This window comes from Numida meleagris, chromosome 23 (assembly GCF_002078875.1).
Source record: "Numida meleagris isolate 19003 breed g44 Domestic line chromosome 23, NumMel1.0, whole genome shotgun sequence".
Classification (NCBI taxonomy): Eukaryota; Metazoa; Chordata; class Aves; order Galliformes; family Numididae; genus Numida; species Numida meleagris.
The window spans coordinates 2,878,217-2,891,295 of NC_034431.1; the positions used below are offsets into that span (position 1 = coordinate 2,878,217).

Consider the following 13,079-nt stretch of genomic DNA (forward strand, 5'->3'; position numbering starts at 1 on the left):
TATCAAACAGAACAACTCCACCACGTCCTCCGGTAGAAGATAAGCACAAGGCAAAGCTGTTAAGTATTTCTGTTCCAGTACTTCAGCATACATCAAGACAAGCTACAAACCCCATGCCCAAAGCTTCGCACAGTACTTCTTCATACATCCATGAGTATTAGTTCCATTAAGTCAGTTCCTCCTCACCCCATTCCCTTTTGTATCCCACAAAATGCTATTTAACACCGCTTAAGAATATTCTTAGATTGGTGCATGTAACATTTTATTTGAATAACGTTGGTTTATGACTCTTGACAAAGCACATCAGAACAGGAAAAGGAATAGACAAGAAGCCTGATTTTGTGTTAGCCTCTGCGGATATTTTTGCATTTACAGCATTAGAAAAAAAAAGTGTGCAGACATATTATCCAGAAAGCTGTTACACTTCTCTTGCAAAAGCTTACTTATTTGACTTGACAGACCAACTTTAAAGGAATGCATGTGTGTGTCAGAGCACTCACAGGCCCACACTGCTCATATAGCTACAAAAATCAAGTTGTTCCACAGGGAGCAAGAGGCACCCAGCCCAGGTTACTGGCTGAGAAGTACTTGGCCTCTGCTTTGCCCACTGCCACCTGAAAGCAGATCTGCTACAGCAGCACCTTACAGCTACAGATGGATTTGCTATCCCCAAGCAGGTCCCAGTCACCTACCTGTGAACTGCAGCCAACCCCCCCACCACGGCAATCTGCCAGGTTGCCCGTGGGCATTGTGAAGAGGATGCAGTGTATTTATCAGCTCCCAGCGCCCAAACTATTTCTCAGCCTCTTCATTCAGCGTGTACCTGTGACTGAATTTAATACTGTAGCATTCCAGAGCCTTCCAAATAAAGTGAGCTATTTCTTTCTCTGTAGCTGCACATCAAGTCCCACTGCTAACCTTGGCCTGGGCTTGACCTGCCTGCCCATCATGAGCTTAGCACTTGAGCTATCTATTCATGCTAATAGAGAACAGGATTCTGCATTTTATATTAAACATAGATCATATCAACACAGGTAAGCAAAACTGAGCTAGCAAGTAATAAACTACATTGTCTAGAGAACTGCCCTGTTTTTGTTATGCTATCCATATTCCTCATTGTAGCAATACACTCCAGAAGAGAAGCATTTTGTACAGGCATGCAGGACAGCTGAGTGTGGCTATAACTCACACTGAGCACAAGGTGCTTGGAAGCCTAAACTGACTGAAGGAAAAAAGCAGTAGTAAGAGGTGACCATGTCTTTAGACCATTGACACGATGGGAAAAAGATGGTTTTGCTCCAGGGACCTTAAAGCACATCCCCCACCCTAAATCTGTACTGAACTGAGTAGAAATGGGGTTAGCAAAAAGAAAGTTAGATCAAACAGCTTGAGACAACAGCATCGTAAGTGAAGGAAGATGAAAAAATAATGAAGCTGCTTTCAACCCAAGTGAAACTTCAGAGGGGAGAGAGCACATGTTTAGAAATGCTTTGAAGAGTCATGTTGCAAACATCTCAGTTTCCTTTTCAAGTGCGAATTTCAAAACAGTCTGAACCTCAATTAGAGAGCAAGGCATTTCCACCTTATTACAGTTATGGCCAAAGACTTTGTTCTGTCACTGCAGCCTCAGAGCACAGTAACTGCAGGAGAGCTGCACGACCTCTGCTTTTAAGCTGGTGAAGTCTTTTTGCCCCAGCCCAGCATTAGCCAAGGAGATCCCTCAAGTCCAGTTATAGCATTACTGAAGAATTACTTGAGTGATAATTGGATGACATCCAGGTTATAAACACTCAGGTTACAGAACACCCATTACAGAGCTCAGGTTTCTTCAGTTCCTGCACTTGTCTTCATTTTACTGAGACTACTTGCATCTTTCAAATAACTTCATTTGTGTTAAAGTTGCAAGACCTATAGAATTATCTGTGTCTTGAGCAAGTCTTGGTAGTACAGGGCTCAGTGTGTTAAGTAACCTCACTGATGCTATGTAATATTGCACATAAAGTACTCATTTTAAACTCAGCCATGTCTCCAGATGGTAATGGGCAGCTCCCAGCAGGGTAACAATTTCCTAGAAGGTTGCTATGTTCCATGTCTATAGATGGATCAGAGTCAGTCTGGTTAAGATATGCATCTGCTAGGAGTAGCTATCTCAAGCCAAGGGAGGTCATCCAGCACACACAAAAGATGTCCATTTCCCAGTAAGGCCATTTCCAATTAAAGACATGAATACCTGCTGTTGTCCATTAACTAGTCCATGATGCAATGCACAGAAGGAAACATTCATAAGCATTTTCCTCCCCCTGCCCCCAACACAGAGGGCTTGCTCTTGATCACTTCTACAACCTTTCTTGCATCTGGAGAAGCCTGACAATGCTGACAGGTTCCCTTAGCCAGCTCTTTGGCAGTATCCTGGAAGTCCTCAGACTTTGGAGGATGTGTTGCAGCAGTCACTGGAACTTCCTTCTGCACCTGCTTGGCTTTTTTCTTGTAAACCACAATGAAGGGCTCCTTACTGGGTTGAACTCCCATGTTCACAGGTGTACCCTGCAGGGAAGCAGTGCACGTCTCCTGCACAGTGGTAGCAACCTTCTTGCTGCCTCAGGAGCAGTCAGCAGGCCTGTAAAAAAAAGGGAGAGTTAAAAATCACATCAGATGCATTTATCCTTGGGGCATAATGGACAACAGATTTCGTTCACTAACTGCCTGGACATCCTACATTATCCTAATGATTGTATTGCATGTAGCTGACTCAGTGTAGCTCGGATAGTCCCATAATTGAGAAGAAAAACCACCCCTGGAGAACAATTGCAAATACCTATCGAGATCATCCTAATATAAGTGAGCGATGTTGGCAGCAACGCAGACCACAACCAATCACTGCAGCTTCTCAATCTGTTAGGAGAGCATACATCCTACTGCTGACAATAACAGACCTGCAAAATACAGTTGGGCTGTGTTATTGTCTCCTCCCTGGTTACAGTTCTCTTACTGCAGCACTGATGGTTGCCCAGCAGCAGTTGTTCATTCGCTGTAGCATTTCACCATGCCAAGTCAGGCTTCAAAGTATCCCTGTGTGTTACAGAGCTCACTTTGTATACCATTCCTAGCATAGTGTGAACGGTTCTATCTATTAGAACCATTACAGCTCTTACAGCTCTCAAGTTTCCAAACCCAGTAAAATCACATCTGTAATCAAGCAGAACATCACAGCAGGCTATTAATTTAGAAGATAAAATCTGTAACACTGTTCAGCATCCCAGGCCAACTGCCATGCGAGTGCAGGGCCAATAAGTGATGTATCCTGGCTATAATTTCAGCTTAGCTCCTTTATGTTCACCACTCCGTGTGATTATGGAACTACCAGTTGCCATGCCACGACCCAAATATAATAGATGTAATTCCACAGGGACAAAAGGGCTTCTGAGGCAATGCACTGTTAGAAGGGCACAGAGGCTGAAGATGGCCACAATACCAAGTCAGGTAATAGCCTGGCCCCAAGGTTCAAACTTTTCTCCTCTTAACAGCTGTGAAGTGTCACTCGTACACGTAGCAGAGCCAGGAGGGCTGCGGAGAAATGTTCTCCATCAATTAAGATAGTTTAAGCAGCCAGCAGAAAGAGAGGTCAGTGCAAGATAACAAGCCTCAGACCAGGATTAACATGATTAAAGTGGCATTTGGAAATAACTGCTTACAGTTCTGGATTTGGGGTGAAAATCTGCATTTTCTTCCCAAGAAGAAGCCTAAGTGCTTTCTTAACCTTCAGTTGACACAGGCAGCATAAGCATCAGTTGACAATGCCATGAGCTTGCCTGTCACCTTATTGCTCTCATTTCTGGGCTGAGAGTCAGTCTTTGCATGCCATGAGTACAACCTGGCCAAGTGCACGAGTTGCACTTTCCAATACATCCCTCTTTTCTGCAACATGACATAGACACGTCCCTTAGGGACACAGGCATGTCCCTAAGCACATCTCCCTGCTCCTCTTGGATTAGGGAGGGACAGTCTTTCACTGAACCATTGCATTCCAATTTGAGATGGGAATAGAAATAAAGAGAAACCCTAAAAATCTAATGAACATACAAGCACTCTGCACTCCAGCACCAGTAACACGTCTTACCAGAAAAACCACAGCACCCTGCTATTAGATTTTAAAATGTAACCAGATTTAGGACTCAGGCTTTAGGGCTCAAATGCATTAAGTTTGAGACCCTACACCTCATGCAGAGTCAGTCTTCCTGCCCTTCCTCACTTTCACCCAAATGAGAGAACTTGATAAAGAACACTAGATACTCCATACCTAAATCAGGGCAGCAGCTGCCTACAAAAGCAGCAGAAAGTCCTCTGGAGATCAGCTACACATCTAAAGATTGCCTTTCTCTGAGCAGGTAACACTTGCAGCAACACAACCATCATCCCAGGTAGCCCCTAATCCAATCAACTCACAGGAATAGCATGAGCAGATTTTGTTTGCTTTGTTTTGCTTTGCCCTGACTACAGTTATTACTATCGAATTATTACAGCACACCGCACTTCATCAATGATTGATGGCTAAAGGGAGCTCTGTGGAGCAAACTGAATTACACCAGTAAATTTGAAATAAATAACAAAGAGTGCCTACAAATACCAAGACCTTTGAATCGCTCGAATCTTGACCTGGTTACTCCCCACCTACAATTATGCTGAAAAATGCATTATTTGTAACACTTCCTTATGTTACGGCCGATCATCAAGGCCCAAACATCGCACAGCGTGCAAACCTAGAGCTACCACTTTGCTAGAGTTGATGAAGGGCCAAATAAAGGCCCTTTCTTTGCTGAGAGAAGAGCAGCAAAAAGAAATCAGAAAGCATTACTGACACAAATCAGAGGCAAAAAATAAAAGCGGCAGAAACATCACTGCAGCAAGACCAGCATTCACAAGGCCCCATCGTGAATTTGCTGGTAGAACATACCAGGAAAACCCAAAGCTCGGGGCCTTCTATTGCAGCACTGATTGCACCTCCTGCACACCGGGCACTGATTGCACTGACTCAAAGGGTAACAGCTGTGCCTCAGAAAGCAGCCCAGCCCCACAGGTGCTGCTGCTCAGCATCAGCCCCACCCCACAAAGCCCAGGTGGCACTGAGAGGCACCACTGCTCTCCTGTACTTATAGCCACGCAGAGGGGTGGGTATTTATAGCTGCTCCCCTCCAGGGGCAGTGTTCACAGATGGGTGTGGGGGTGAGGAGTTACTGGTGAGGCTCTCCAGGAAGGGGGTTAGTTTGCATCTGAAATATTGTGCTTTAATTTTTCCTCTTTTTATATTCATTTCCAGTGTAGTTTTCTGCTCCCTAGAGCTGAGGAACAGCAAGCTTTTGAGCTGGTGGTTTGTACTTCTGTGCTGGGGTTACTTAGGCTGTTGTTGCTCAGGTTTGCAGGCTACCCTTGCACCCTGCGTTTGCAGTTTGAGTTTGGAGCGAGTGTATGAGCTTCTGCTTGCTTGAAGGTGGCTCAGGATCCCAGTGACTGAACGAGCAGGTAGGTGGGTAAGGTAAAGACCTACATATATAGAAAAAAAAGCTGGTAGCATGTTTGTAGCTTATTCATTTAAATATTATAAAGTTAATTTTAACCAGGAGGGCTCTTGATGTCCTATAAGGAATTAGAGTGACTAGAGTGGTGCTTTGGCAAGGAAAAAGCATATGTCTTAAGGTAACTGGTGGCTAAAATGAGAAGGGAAAATACTAGGAATCAATAAACAAGTTTGTGGATGAAAGATAAAGTGTATTGTCTAGGGAATAGAAGTAATCACCTGTTACAGCTCTGTAAGACAAAATTCAGTATGTGTTCCTGTTGTTTTTCATTTTCTTTAACTTCTGTGGAACTGCAGAAAGATCTTTGTATGAAGCCCTAAAGAAGAGCTGTAAGTGTCTTTAAGATTTCTGTTTTTGCTTAGAGTTGTTGGTGGCTGAGTTAGACTTGAAAATGCAGGAAAGGAGCGTGGAGAAAAAGAGGTTTACTAGGACAAAACCTCATAAAACTGGGAAAGAGCAGTGACCTGCTGTCTTGTTTGTGAGAATCTGATCTTGTGCAGTGCATGTTGAGAGAATGGAAAACTGAATGGGACTGAGACATGAGGCTTGATGCCTAAAATTAATAGGTGCTGGGGTATAGGTGGTGGTAAAAGTGTGTTCTCAGCATTACTTGAGACAGCAGCTTTTTACAATCAGATTTTTTTTTGCTGTTACTTGTATTTGTGTGCCTCAAAAAGCTTGGATTTGGTCTCTACTTGTAATGAGGCTGAGGTGTGATGCTTTAAACATGGCTTCTCCTCTTGGCTCTTGCAGTTTCACAGCTGTGGAGTAGCTGTCTAGAATAGCTTATAAAGTGAGTTTGCCATGTATGTCTTCATAAGACATAATTACCCAGGTGAGTTAGGATCTGGGATCAGAGGTTTTGCCATGACAGTAATGCTCCCTGCTCTGTATGTAGTTCATAATTGAGGCTTATTTAGTGGAAGCAGAAAGCCCCTTTCTGTTCTGACTTCAGAATGAACATAAAAATGTATGCCCACCTGAAACTCAGTGCTTCTGTGAGCCGCAGGTGTTTGTGCTTAGCACTACCCTGTGTGCAGACACACGGAGCTTTGTGCAGTGTAAGCAGTTGCTCTCTTAAAAAGAAGCGATTGATGTATCCAAAAGAGACCTTGCATTTAATTAACATGTGCTGGTCAAGCCATACATCAACTTGAAAAATCAATTCAGCCTGCAGGACAAGATGCTAGTACCATCCTGTGCTTAAGCTAGCAAGAAAAATTGGGCTTCATCTTTAAAGCTGTTCATGGTGTGTTACTAGACTAATGTAAGTAAATGTGGCAAACTTTCATGCTTTTACTGGGTGGAACCTGATTCCATCAGCTCCCAGCTGTAAGGCATTGAGAAATGAGCTGCTAACAGGTGTGAATAGATTAAAACTGGGGTGGGTGTGAGATCGCTTTCTGCTGAGCAAATGAGGTCTAGGGTGATTTGTCCTCTCTTTTTTGCCTTTCCCAGTGAGGCATTTGGATTTTCTTTGGTGGTTTGTCAAAAGTGATACAGCACAACTTCTTGAGTTTTCCCCATTCTGAGAAGGGAGAAGGAGGTAATGAGGGTTGGCTTGCTCCTGAACGGGGTATGTTAAGTGCTGGGGAGTGCAAGGGTGGGTGTCTATACAGGTAAGAAATAGGGTGAGGTGCTTCGTTAAAGGTATTTTATTTTAATGAACAGCAAAACTGTATCAACTAGCTGAACACAAGGGGCATGCTGTAATGTATGCAAGTACATAGAAAAAAACTTTTTCAGTCCACCCCAAGTTGGTTTTTGTTACCAGGTGATGGATGTGAAGGAAGCACAGGTGGAAGTCCTATTCCCTGATGGAACACATCAGCTGTGAGTGTTTAGCTCCTAATTGCACTAGTGACCAGAGCTCAGAAAGCAGTGTTGCTACTGAGGAGTGAGTTACTCTCAACACCATCCAGGAAGCATGCTGTCTCTCAGGAGATGTGTAGGAATGTCCTCCCAAGGGTGTTAAGGAGCAGAACAGCTACTGTGTGAGAGCACTAGATGGGTGCAGCAGGTTACATGTCTGCTATTGCACTGAGTACTAAACTCCTGATAGCTGAATCTTTATAATTGTTGGGTGCAGCTTGGGTGAGTCCTCTCTGTTGCCTGAGGGTACAACAAGTAATATGGAGGTCTTCACAGACTCAGAACGGGCTGGAATGACCAATAGAAAGGCCTTTTCCTTTGGGCTGCTTTCATGCAGTGGAGGAGTTCTGGTTCTGTCACAATTAATGGCTGCAGGGCTTGCAGGATCATGGCTCTTGCTGGGGAGCTGCAGCCTTTTACTAGGACACAATTGTTATTCTGTGCCCCAGGCTGGAGCAGAACAGCAATACCAAAATCACTGCTAGCTCCAAATTTAAGTGTGGGACTGGGAGGTGACTGACCATGAAGCTGCATATCTGGAGCTAAATACTTGTGGAGCTGGTGAGGCATTGTAGAAATGATTTTATGTTTATCTTACCGCTGATGATCACTTAATAGAGCAATTACTGGGTGAAGTATACACTGGAGAGCATTTGCAACTGTGGAGGAACATTGTCTTAATACATACTCCTTTTCTTCATGCTTGCAGGGACAGGAGCTGGTCTGCTGAGAAAGCTGGCAAGCCTGAGTGCTAGGAGTGCAGAACTCAGTGGTTTGCTACAACTCTCTCCTCGATGATAAAGCTTCAGTTACGAATGCTGTACGACAGAGGAAGGTAGGCAACAGTCCGAAGAGCTGCGTTCCAGCTAGCTATGGGAGTACAGTAAAACATAGGAACTACTGGCTGTGATAACAAAGGGCTATCAGGTTCAAGCTGATGGCATCTTTTCTCATGCAGACTGCCAATTGAAGGCAGTGGGCATACCTTCAGCTTGCATCTTATCCTCCCTTTCTACTCTTCTGAATTATGAAGCTGTTTCTTCCTAACTTTTGCTAGGCTAAGAATGTTGCTGTTAAGGTATTTTCACTACATGCTTTCAAAAATGTCAATTCCTATTTACACCTGCTGACCTTTGTTCTGAGTTTGTTACAGGGCGTATGCTAACACCCTTGTGTTGCAGATACTATGCACTTGGATTGCATGATAATGTAGTAGCTTTGTTTCTAGGCTGAGGAATTACAGAGAGCAAGTTCTTTTTTAGAAAAATGTTGTCTTGGATTAAGGTTTTGGGAAGCAGGATGCCCCTGAATGCATTTTGTATGGATACATTTAATAATACCTGAGATGCTCTCAGCTGTGCTAAAAGCACCTAACACTTAGTCTGTATATGACTGTGGGAAACTCTTATCAGAGGTAAACCAATTGGTAATAGTGCTTTGGAAGCCTTCAAACAAAATGCTCTAGGTTATTACTAACTTGTCTTTCAGATGTCCCTTATGAGTCAGAATTTTGATACTTCAATTAGAATTCGGTTCTCTAAATTCAAGACCTCTAAGCAACAGGAAAGAACAGGGTTCATATGGCAGAATTGCAGCTATGAATGGAACTGATTCATTGAAATGAACATTGCATAAAAATATAGCATTTATTACTTGGCTGTTGAAGGGTGTTCCTGCACAGACCTATGTTCTCCTTCAAGGCACTTCAAAACTAAATTGTGCTCAAATACGGAGGCTATATACCTTAAGCAGTCATTGCTTCACTAAGTGCACTGTATACTTTATTCATCTGTGAGTAGTAATTGAGTCTTGGACTGTTTTTACAGTGTTGAGTAATATAACAACCATGATATATAATAATGCTGGAGAGCTCTGTGGAGGCTCATTTACATGATAGTAGGAGAAATGGTCTTGCAAGGAATAAGAATTAAGAGGTTGGTATTGTGCAAGTTGGTGTTTGTTTCAGATAAAGTCTGATGTGAAGAAAGTTGTGGGAGAAGAGGTATAAAAAGCCATTTAAAATGCTTAGCCCATTCTTTCAGCTGAAATCTAGAAGATAAATCAAATCTGCTGTGATGCCTCTTGGGGTAATGCAAGAACAATAGAGCAAGAGTTTTTCTGTTACGAAAACAAAGATCAGATTTTTCCCTTTTTTCTTTGAGAGAGGCTGATGTGTATATGTGCTGGAATGCTTCAGTTTTGAAGTCAGTCTCCCTTTCAGTAGGTGGGATAACATCTGTCCTTGGGCTGTTTTGCCCTGCATTTTTTGAGACCGAGACTTCTGTATTTCCTACAATTTTTCCCATTTGCTGTGCTCTTATTTGCTTTAGCACAGGATGAGTTCCACCTGCTATACAGTTTGAGGGGCCTCATTAGTGCTATGGTTCCTCAAAAGGCTTTGTCATCTGTAGCATGGCTAAGATGGAGGACATCTCGAAGCAAGAGGAGAGATGTGTTGAGCTTTGGTGCAGAAAGGGAATTGTTCTGTCTGAGCTTGTCTGTGTTGAACTGTTGAAAAGCTGAGCACTAGACATGAAAAGCTGATTGTGAAACATATCAGTAGATGTTGATGAATGGGACTGATGGTGTAGGAAGAGCCTCTGGGAAGAGTGATGCCTTGTAGAGAGAGAGTCATAGACAAGATGGCAGTTTTCTCTTAAGAGAATTATGGATATTATCCTGCTGACCCTTCTGATATTACCATTGAGATGATGTAGATGTTAATTGTCCCTTAAAATGTTGATAAATGCAGCTCTGGCCCAGGGTGGTTACAAGTACTCCAAGTATCATTTTAAAACTGGGGGAGAGAAGCTATTTACAGCTGCAGACTTCCCATGAGTCTTATAGAAAATGATTTGTAACAGGGCTGACATAGCTTCTGTCTCTGACAGCAGAGATCTCAGCAATGGGCCTCCTTAGCTGACGTTAGCCCCTGTGAATGCTCCCAGAGGTATGCTGAGAAACTCGGAGCGTCTGCTTCACCATTTGTAAGGCACGCCAAGATCCTGTGTAAAAGATACTACTGGAAAGCAAAGGAGTATTACTGTTGTCATAAAGCTGACATGGGTACATTTGTGTGTCCTAGGGGAATGCACTGTGTAAGCACGAAGTGACTTGGTAGTCTTCCCACCCTTAAAAGACAGCAGCTCTTACAGCTGTACAATGCTTGTTTGTAAAACGTATTGATCCAGCAACATCATCTTGAGAGATAACTTCTCTCATTAGACAGTAACTGGAAGTTGCTGTGGCAATTGAATACAATTAGTGAATACAGGCAGAGGTAGGAAGTGATGCCTGGTCTGGCAAGGGGCTTGTTCAGAGGTTTGTATGGATGTGTCAGTATGATGGAGGATTGTGTGCTTGAATCAGGGCTGCTTGTCCACTTGCACTTACAGTAACTTGTCTGCTGAGCATGTTTTACCTGGAAGAATCCACCTTTTCTACTGGTATGAGGCTGAAGATACAATGTAGTTGTGGTGGCTGGCATCTCAGAGCTCGGCTTTGAGAAAGGAGGCTGCACTGGACCTAAACAGGGCTAATTTCAGAAAAGATGCTGGAGGCATTCTGCCACAGGTTCTTTCAAAGCTATGCTTAACTAAGGGACAGTTGTTTCATGTTGGAGTTGCTAGATGCTTAGAATGAGGGGCCACTTTCTCATGCCAGCTGCTGCAATACTATTTCATGCTGTTGCTCTCCCCTCATTGAAAGGGGGAGAGAGAGCAAGCTCAGGCTTACAGCTGGCCAAGGTGTTTTGTCTCCTCAGCAGATAGGCAGTGATGCAGTCATGTGTGCAAATGCTCTAGCAGCTTAGTGACTTTATTCATCATTTTTCACAGCTGCTTGTCGCCCATAACAAATTTACATCGTTGTCATCCTTTCAATTTTCCTAGTAGTAGGAAAGCAAGCAGCTGAAGGTAAGCGAGGGCAACTTGCTCATCTTACACTCACAGAAAGTTGCTGTGGAGGGGGAGGGAAAGATCTTGGTCACTTTACCTGTTGCCTGGTTCTAGCTAGTTACTCTGTATAAGCAGAAGTGTGATGGTTATCCATAGCAGCTGAACACAGATGGGGCCCCACCTGATCTGATGCAAGGAGCAGACATGGTGATGATGCCTTAGGGCATCTCTTGGCTTGCCTGGGAGGCTTGGGTTTCTCTGTGCTTTATGATGTGAAACTGAAGCTGAGCCGTGGCCTCTGCATCTTCATTTCTACAAGAGCATTGTAACATTCAAAGCAGAAATGTGAATTAAGTGCTTTTAGAGGGAAGAAAAGCTGTCAAAGGGTGGAGGGAAGCTAGAACTGCCAGTGAAGCTAATGTCAAAATGGGTCAAAAGTTAGCAGGTTTGCACAGTGTACTTGTGCAATTTGTACTCTTGCTCCAGTGGCATTAATGGCTGCTTGCTAGCTCTGACACCCTGCCAGACAGCTTGCATTACTGATCCTGGCGCATGTTATTTTGCACATTAGTGCTGTTAATGTGCTTACAAAGGGTGGCAAGCCCTTGTCTCCATGGGAAAAGGTGAAGGGAACATGGAAGGTCTGCCTGACAACTCCGAACTCACTGCTGAAATGAGTAGAACAACATGGGTAATGTTATGCAGAAAGAATTTATTTATCTTTTAGCTTGGGCTGCAATATATGTAGAGTGACCACATAGGTTAAAATAGCCCCATTCCATCATCTGCTTTGTACTGTTGTGAATACATATGGATGTAAACCTTAAGATGGGTCAGAACTGATTCAGCTGCTGACATTGTGACATTGGACTTGCTAATGAAAACAGTGACAAGACTTATCCAAGATCCAAGTAGTCTGTGCCAGGAGGTGCTGGTTAATCTTTGTTTGCTGGCAGCTGGGAAGAATTCTACATGAGGTAAGTTCAGCTTGCTGGCACTATGGGTATTCATGCTTTGTCTTCCTTGTCTCTGCATACAAAATACATTGTGCTGCTATCGAAGCCTTTCTGAAGCAATAGATGCATTTGAGTCTGTGATATCTGTGAACTCGGATGGATACTGCTTTGCTTTGAGGACTTGTGTAGCTCACTGCACACTCCAGCCAGTACTTGAGTTATTCTTGCTGGCTTCAAGTTTCAGTCCACTTAAAACAAGTTGCTGGTGAGGTGTTCTGTTGCATGCTTGCTGTGAACCTTGTATGCCTTCAGGTGTGTGGAAATTTCGTATTGCCTTTGGGAGGGTCACAGATTCAAAAGGAAGGAGAAGGGTGGGGACTTTGGTTTTGAGTTGCTTGTTTTTTGGAGCAGACCTGGCTTAAGGCAAGATTCTTCATTGTATATCCTCGTATATGCTCATCTAGATCTGGAAGAATTGATGAGCTTTTTATTAGAGGGCAAGGAGTGGTCTTGCAGAAACAGGTAGTGTCACCTGTTGAAACACCCTCAAAATGTTGCAGCATCAAAAAAGCCATTCTCCTTGTTGTCTAGGTCAAGTGGTTGCAAGCATTTTCTAGGCATAAATGAAAAACTGCAGAAGCTACACCTCCATTATTATTCACACAAACCTGTCCTTCCTTCTGCTCAACATTTAATGGTCTGGTAAGCAGGACAGCAGCATCCTAGAAAGAAGGCAGAGTCATCCCAGCCCTCTATTCTTCATGCTCTGCTGAAGTTTCTAT

General features: G+C 43.5%; 2 long non-coding RNA genes across 2 annotated transcripts in view; one reads left to right on the forward strand and one right to left on the reverse strand.

The window, feature by feature from the left end:
• Positions 1-5,125, reverse strand: LOC110387767. Its single transcript, XR_002432714.1, has 2 exons — positions 4,952-5,125; positions 1-2,617 (listed from the first exon to the last, which is right to left on the reverse strand). It is a non-coding gene; the product is annotated as an uncharacterized LOC110387767 (long non-coding RNA).
• The window catches only part of LOC110387727, a 31,053-nt gene continuing 23,158 nt past the window's right edge, over positions 5,185-13,079 (forward strand). Inside the window, exons 1-3 of the long non-coding RNA XR_002432667.1 lie at positions 5,185-5,255; positions 5,410-5,517; positions 8,155-8,280. This is a non-coding gene — a long non-coding RNA (uncharacterized LOC110387727). The remainder of the gene's footprint in view (positions 5,256-5,409; positions 5,518-8,154; positions 8,281-13,079) is intronic.